Source organism: Dama dama, chromosome 14, assembly GCF_033118175.1.
Source record: "Dama dama isolate Ldn47 chromosome 14, ASM3311817v1, whole genome shotgun sequence".
Lineage (NCBI taxonomy): Eukaryota > Metazoa > Chordata > Mammalia > Artiodactyla > Cervidae > Dama > Dama dama.
In genome coordinates, this window is record NC_083694.1 from 61,603,138 (window position 1) to 61,610,310 (window position 7,173).

At 43.6% G+C, this 7,173-nt stretch overlaps 1 non-coding gene across 1 annotated transcript; it reads left to right on the forward strand.

The window, feature by feature from the left end:
* Nucleotides 1–3,317: 3,317 nt before the first annotated feature.
* TRNAC-GCA (transfer RNA cysteine (anticodon GCA)) lies at nucleotides 3,318–3,389 on the forward strand. The gene has a single exon. It is a non-coding gene; the product is annotated as a tRNA-Cys (tRNA).
* The last annotated feature ends 3,784 nt before the right edge of the window (nucleotides 3,390–7,173 follow it).

The window sequence follows — 7,173 nt, forward strand, 5'->3', positions numbered from 1 at the left end:
ATACATTTATACAGAGACACCTGTGTATTTATATATTTATGTGTCCTTTTTGATTTCTATAGAAATTAGATCATACTATAAATTTCCCTAGGGCTTCCCAAGTGGCGCTACACTAGTAGTAAAGAACCCACCTGCTAATGCAGGAGACATGAGACATGGGTTTGATCCCTCGGTCAGGAGGAGGGCATGGCAACCCACTCCAGTATTCTTGCCTGGAGAATCCCACGGACAGAGGAGCCTGGTGGGCTACAGTCCATAGGATTGCAAAGAGCTGGACATGACTGAAGCCACTTAGCGCAGTGTGCATAAATTTCCCGATTTCACGTAACTACGCCGTGAGTATTCTACATTGGTCCTCAAAGCTCTGTCTTCTTGTTTCTGATGGCCGCACATTTTTGTAGGATGTATGAGTATCCTCCAGAGAAACAGAACCAATAGGACATATATGTTAGAGAGAGAGAGAGAGATTTACTTTAGGAAATCAGTTCATGTGATCATGAAGGCTGACAAGTCCTAAAGCGTTCGGGCTGAGTCACAGTCAGAGGCCCAGGGAAGCCATTGGTTTAGTTCTAACCTGAAGGCCTAGAGGCTCGAGTCTCAAGAAGACCTGATGTTTCAGGTTGAGTCCAGAGGTAGGAAAAAATCAAAACGCCAGTTAGAAGGCCATCAGGCAAGAAGAATTCTCTCTTAGCAAAGGGAGTGCTAGCCTTTTTATTTTATTCAAGCCTTCAGCTGATTAGATGAGGTCCACCCATGTCAGGAAGGGCAACCTGCTTTACGCAGTCTAGTTATTCAAACATTAATTGCATCCAAAAACACCCTTAGAGAGACACCTAGAAAAATGTTAGATCACATACCTGGGTACCTCATGACCCAGTCAAATGGACACATTAATTAACCATGTGGAATTATGTAATTATTCTACTTTTCCTGGGCCCTAGGAATACATATTTAAAATTTGATGAATAATAAAAATGGCTTTCACCCAGAATAGCATTTTCAATGGACAATTCTATCACCAGTGTAAGAGAAACCTCATTTCCTAATACCTTTACCATCACTAAATTTTATCAACCTTTTGTATTTTTAGTAGTTTAATTGAGTGAAAATTTATTATTTTGTTGTTGAGATTGACATTCCTTTTATGTGCTTGCTTCCCTCTTGACAGAGTATTTATCTTTCCTATTTTTAAACAAGGTTGATGATATTTTTTCCTTATTGACTCATATGTGCATTTTTTAGATATTATGGCTTTTAATCCTTTGCCTGTTATCTATGTTGTAATATTTTCTCTCGATTTTTCACATCTATATTAACTCCAAAAATGGTATCTGGTCCTGTAGACAAACACTTCCTTCATGACTATGGGTTTTATGTCTTGTTTAGGAAAAAGAGTTTGCTAACTTAACCAGAAAAATTACCAAATACCTGTCTGACCCAAGTAATAAATATCTTGAGTGACCTTGAGTCAGTCCATCACTGCTTTGGAGCATTAATTTTCTTATTAAAATAACAAATGTGTTCATTCAAACATTATTTACTGTGAACCACTTTATACCATGGGCTTCCCTGCTGGCTCAGACAGTGAAGAATCAACTTGCAATGCAGGAGACTCGGGTTTGATCACTGGGTTGGGAAGATGCCCTGGAGAAGGGAATGACTCTTCACTCCAGTGTTCTTGCCTGGATGATTCCATGGATAGAGGAGCCTGGCAGGCTACAGTCCATGGGGTCACAAAGAGTCGGACACAACTGAGAGACTAACATTTTCACTTTTTCGCCTTATGCTATACTCTGCCTAAATGCTAGAGCTGTGTGCTGTTCTTAGTCACTTAGTCATGTCTGACTCTTTGCGACCCCATAGACTGTAGACCACGAGGCTTTTCTGTCCACGGGGATTCTCCAGGCAAGAATACTGGAGTGGGTTGCCATGCCCTCCTCCAGGGGATCTTCCCAACCCAGGGATCAAACCAAGGTCTCCCACATTGCAGGTGGATTCTTTACCGACTGAGCCACCAGGGAAGCCCAAGTAAATGCATTATTCAAGAATATACAGTCTAATGGGAGAAATGGATGATAAAACAACCATCACAATAACGACAGAGAATAACATGGCCCGTAACCGAGATTGGTGCAGAATCCCTTGGCAATCTGTGGGAGGAGCCCAAATCCAGACCAGGAGGTTTTGTAGGGCTGGTCCAGGTGAGGTAGGGGAAGATGCTGGGCAGACAAAGCTGCAGGTACAGAGGCTTGGGGGTGAGTGAGGACATACAAACAGTTCACAGATTAAGGGTGAGGATGGTGATGAGTTGTGAGTCTGGAGAGGTAAGCAGAGACTGCTGCTGCCAATGTTGTTCAGTTTAGCCTTCTTTCTGCCTGAGGATACTAGGAGGCCTTTGAAGTGTGAAGCAGGGGAGTATGGTGTGGACCAGCCTTTAATTATTTTGTTTTTTTAAACTTCAAATTTTTTATTTTGTATTGGGGTATAGTCGATTAATGTTGTGGTCGTTTCAAGTGAACAGCAAAGGGACTCAGCCACACATACACATGGATCTGTTCTCCCTGCACCCCCTTCCCATCCAGCCTGCCACATAACATGGAGCAGAGTTCCATATGCTATACCGTAGGTCCCTGTCAGTTATCCCTTTTGAATATAGCAGTGTGTACATGACCTTCCCAAACCCCCTAACTATCCCTTCCCCCGAGCCAACCGTAAGTTTGTTTAAGTCTGTGAGTCTCTTTCTGTGTTATAAGTTCATTTGAATCATTTCTTTTTAGATTCCACATATAAGGGATGTCATATGCTATTTCTCCTTCTCTGCTCGCTTACTTCACTCACTGTGACACTGAGTCTCTAGTGGACCAGGCTTTAATAGAGACCATTTTGGTTGTTCAGTGGAGACGGGGCTTAAAGGGAAAGTGAGCAGAGGCAGGGAGGCCAACGAGGAAGGAGGCCATCGTTCCAGCCTTGGAAGGAGATGGCAAGGGTGAAAAGGAGGTGGTGACGGAGGATATGCATGCTGGGCAGACTGAGAGATCTGGGTCCACCTTTCCCACCACGCATACTGGTTATGGGTCAAGAATAATATATAGTGTTTTTCCAAGTTGAAGCTCTTTGTAGACAAACAAAAAAATGACAAAAGACAACAGCTTAATAATGGATTGAAAGTAGCTCAGTTGTGTCCGACTCTTTGCGACTCCATGGACTCTATATAGTCCATGGAATTCTCCAGGCCAGAATACTGGAGTGGGTAGCCTGTCTCTTCTCCAGGGGATCTTCCCAACCCAGGGATTGAACCTGGGTCTCCACATTGGCCTTCCTTGGTGGCTCAGATGGTAAAGCAACTGCCTGCAATGCAGGAGACCCAGGTTCAATCCCTGGGTTGGGAAGATCCTCTGGAGAAGGAAATGGCAACCCACTCTAGTACTCTTGCCTGGAAAATTCTATGGACAGAGGAGCCTGGTGGGCTACAGTCTATCGGGTCGCAAAGAGTCAGACATGACTGAGCAACTTCACTTTAACTATAATAATGGAACTGTAGGCAATAGATATATTTCTGAACAGAGTAGAGTCTATAGCAAGAAACAAAAGTCACCATATTTAAAGTACAAAGTCATTATATATTCGGACCACGCATATTTTTTATTCATATATTGATTGTCTTCATGTGACCATGAATGTATAATACAAGCTCAGCCTGTCTGCCCTCCCCTCTTATTCTTTGTTGGTTATCTTCTTATGGATGGGTCAGGAAAGAATAGGGCTTTTATCTGTCTTTCCTGAGATTTCTACCATTCTTAGGCCTGCTATTGGCACCCACTCACCTCTCTGCCATTTACTACCTAGAAATCCTGGACCCGTGGATAAGGGTTGGCCTTCAGGGAGCCATGAAGGTGTGAATAGGGGAGGAAAAAATTATCTGATATTTTCCCATTCCTTTATTCTACATGATATCACTTCTCAAAGTGATATACAGACTTTACACTTCAGCAATAAACTTGTCAAAGGCAATTACAGTAGAAGAGCAAAGCTTTAAGCCTATAAACTAATGTTTACCTTGTTTTGAGGGACAAGAGCTTCCCTCTGCTCCACCCTCATCCCCAGCTCTGCTTCTGTTTCCTCTTCCCAAGTAAGTGATCAGACAACATGCGGGACAGGACACATCTTTTGCTGGGAGTAAAGCTTCCCTTAGCACACAGAATTATTCTCCCAGCTCTCTGTTTCCCTCAGAAATGGAAAAAAAAAATATTGAACAGCATTTCCCGGCCTACTGCTGGCTAATAGCATTGACTGCTAATGTTTTATGAAATCCATCTCAGTCAGTATATGCATTAAGCAGAACCCACTGGGTTAACACTTGCCCCCTCTCCTGCTCTCTCCACATTATTGGGCTTGTCCCTCTATGTGAAGAGGCTCTGCAGCATCCAAGCCTCTGTGTCTGCCTGGCAACGGTGATGGGAAATGAATGCCATCTTGAAGCTGCCAACTGCCCTTCGGGGCTGACGTTTGATGGGCCTTTCAAAGAAAGCTGAGTTTGCCGACACTGTGAGTTTGGTTATCACCCATTTTTCTAGGACAGAGGCCTGGGGCAGCCTCTAGTACCATTTGGCTGATATTAATTTCATCTATTTCTATTTCTCATGGTTAAAAACAGAAGCTGAGTCATTGGTGCTTTGGCATAAACATGTCCAGTTTCACCCATGAGACATCTGGTCCTAATAAATGGCAACACATAGAGGGTGGCGAGGGAGCCAACTGCAAATCCATTCAGAAACTTGTAAAAATAGTCACAATAAATTTACATGTGCTGTCTTAATGGATTCTTAAGTGAGGTGGGTATTTTCATCCTTATTTTAAAGATAAGAAAACAGAGGCTCAAAGACTTCAGAAGCTTGCCCAAGTCATATATCTTGCTGTATAGAGTCACATGATTCTAGGCCTAGATGTTCCAGTATCTTAGGCTGGATCCTGTTTTTTTCCCTCACCCAAGCCAATGGATGCCATAATCCAGGAGAGTCAGTGACCAGGTCCAGGTAAATATGAAGCTTGTTTTTGAAGGAGAGATGTGAGATTTTGCAAACAGGGAAGAGTGATATTTGTTTTGGGGATGGGGTGTGGCTTTATTAAATCTTGGGCACTAAATGCATCTGAGCTGGAGGTAATATTAACACTAAAGCTCCTACCAAGAGAGGAGCTCCTGCATTCACCACTGTTCTCAGGGAAATTTCATGTTTCACCTGTGATCAGCTTAGCCTTATAGACAGTCAGCTTCAGGCTCTGAACATGGGCACAGCCTCAAGTACCATTGTCTCCAGTAATGTTAGGAACTGGGAGCTAAGGAAAGCCAGGACTGAAACGGGCTGGATGATGGAAATCTGACCCTTCCTCTTAGAGCTTGAAACAGTAGCTGATGTCAAAACCAGGAGCCTCAGCTGGGCACCAAGGGGCTATTTGCAGCTTGACAGCCTCTATTGAATTATTGATACCCTCCCTACCTCGGGACCTCCCCCTTGTTAACAAATCGCATTCTGTATGAAAATTTAAAGAGGCAAATGAGTGGAATCTCTTGTCCTATTATTGCCCTCTTCTTTTGCCATCTGAGCTCTAATTTTTAAGTCAGTCAGCCTGAAAGGCATCTCTGGGGAGAAGGCAGAGTGCCCAGAGCCAAGTCCAGGACAGGAAAACTGAAGGCCATGATTGAGACCATGACCTGAGTCCTGAGTCATTTAATGGAGCCTAAGTGACTCTGGGCTAGGTGAGCACTGACCCTCTGAGTTATTGAAACACAATAGGGAAAAAAAAAAATCTGTTCCTTCCTAACTGGGACAGCAATATCTCTACCCCATTTGCCATATCTCTCAAATTTTCCTAAAGTAAAAGATAAAAACTTTTAAGTTAAAATTCAAATTTGGATTTGGGATACTTTGTTTGGTCTGCAGGGTAGTGGTGGTTTTTTTTTTTAAATGAAGATAGTTGTCAACATTTTTCAAAGTAGGAGGTTTACATAAATATGCAATTTTCCATGGCTGATTCATGTCAATGTATGACAAAACCCACTGAAATGATGTGAAGTGATTAGCCTCCAACTAATTAAAAAAAAAAAATATGCAATTTTCTGACTTCTCTTGAGAAATCAGAGGACTTGGGCTTTCATTTGGTCATCACAACACTTCCTGCGGTCTGTAGTGGCTGCTCCTTAAGTGAGGGATGGCTTCTTTGTTTTGCCAAGGTTCCTACCACTTCCTTGAGGGCTTGCACCTGTGAAACTTGGTTTCAAGAAAGATGGAGAATAAACTTTCTATGTGCTGCCTCCAGCCTGCTGGTAGGACTGCCTGGAGGACCATAATGGGTCTGACCAGTTATGGTAGATTGCCTTGTTGGCAATTATCCACCTCCCCTTTCCTATAAGAGGGGCTTCTCTGGTGGCTCAGACGGTACAGAATTTGCCTGCAATGCAGGATCTTTGACCCCTGGATCGGGAAGATCACCTGGAGAAGAAAAGAATGGCAACCCACTCCAGTATTCTTGCCTGTCCAATGGAGAAGGCCATGGGCAGAGGAGCCTGGCGGGCTACAGTCCATGGGGTCACAAAGAGTGGGACAAGACTGAGCAGCTAACACTTCCACTTTCCCTATAAGAGGATTGTACACAACACCTCTGACCACTGCCTTGTGACTATGTGCAGATCCTTCAAGCAGTGGCTAAGAGGCATCGGGGATTGTCACCAGCTCTCTGGCTCTCTCCCTCCGCTGTGGGAATCGCACACCTCACGATCTTTCAGCCTAGATCCCAGCAGGACAAGATCGCGTGATGCAGACCAGCAGCTGACTTCCAGCTTGGAGCAGGGCCACATACTGGAACAGAGCTGCAGCCAACCCTCAGCCTTCAGTGGTGTGAGGGAACAATAAATGTCACTGCCAGCCGCTGAGCATTGGGGGTTATCTGTTACTGCTGTAGAACTGACCAATGCAGCAAGACTTGGCTTGCTATAAAAGGGTACTGTGATGAAAAAACAATGTTTTTCTATTTTCTGAGGAAAGAAAAAGGTGGCATTTAGGGAATTCTTAAACATTAATTTTAATGGTCTTTAATTTTAAAAATAATTTTATGGAGGGGTGGGAGGGAGGTTCAAGAGAGAGGGGATATATGAATACATGTATCTGATTCACTGTG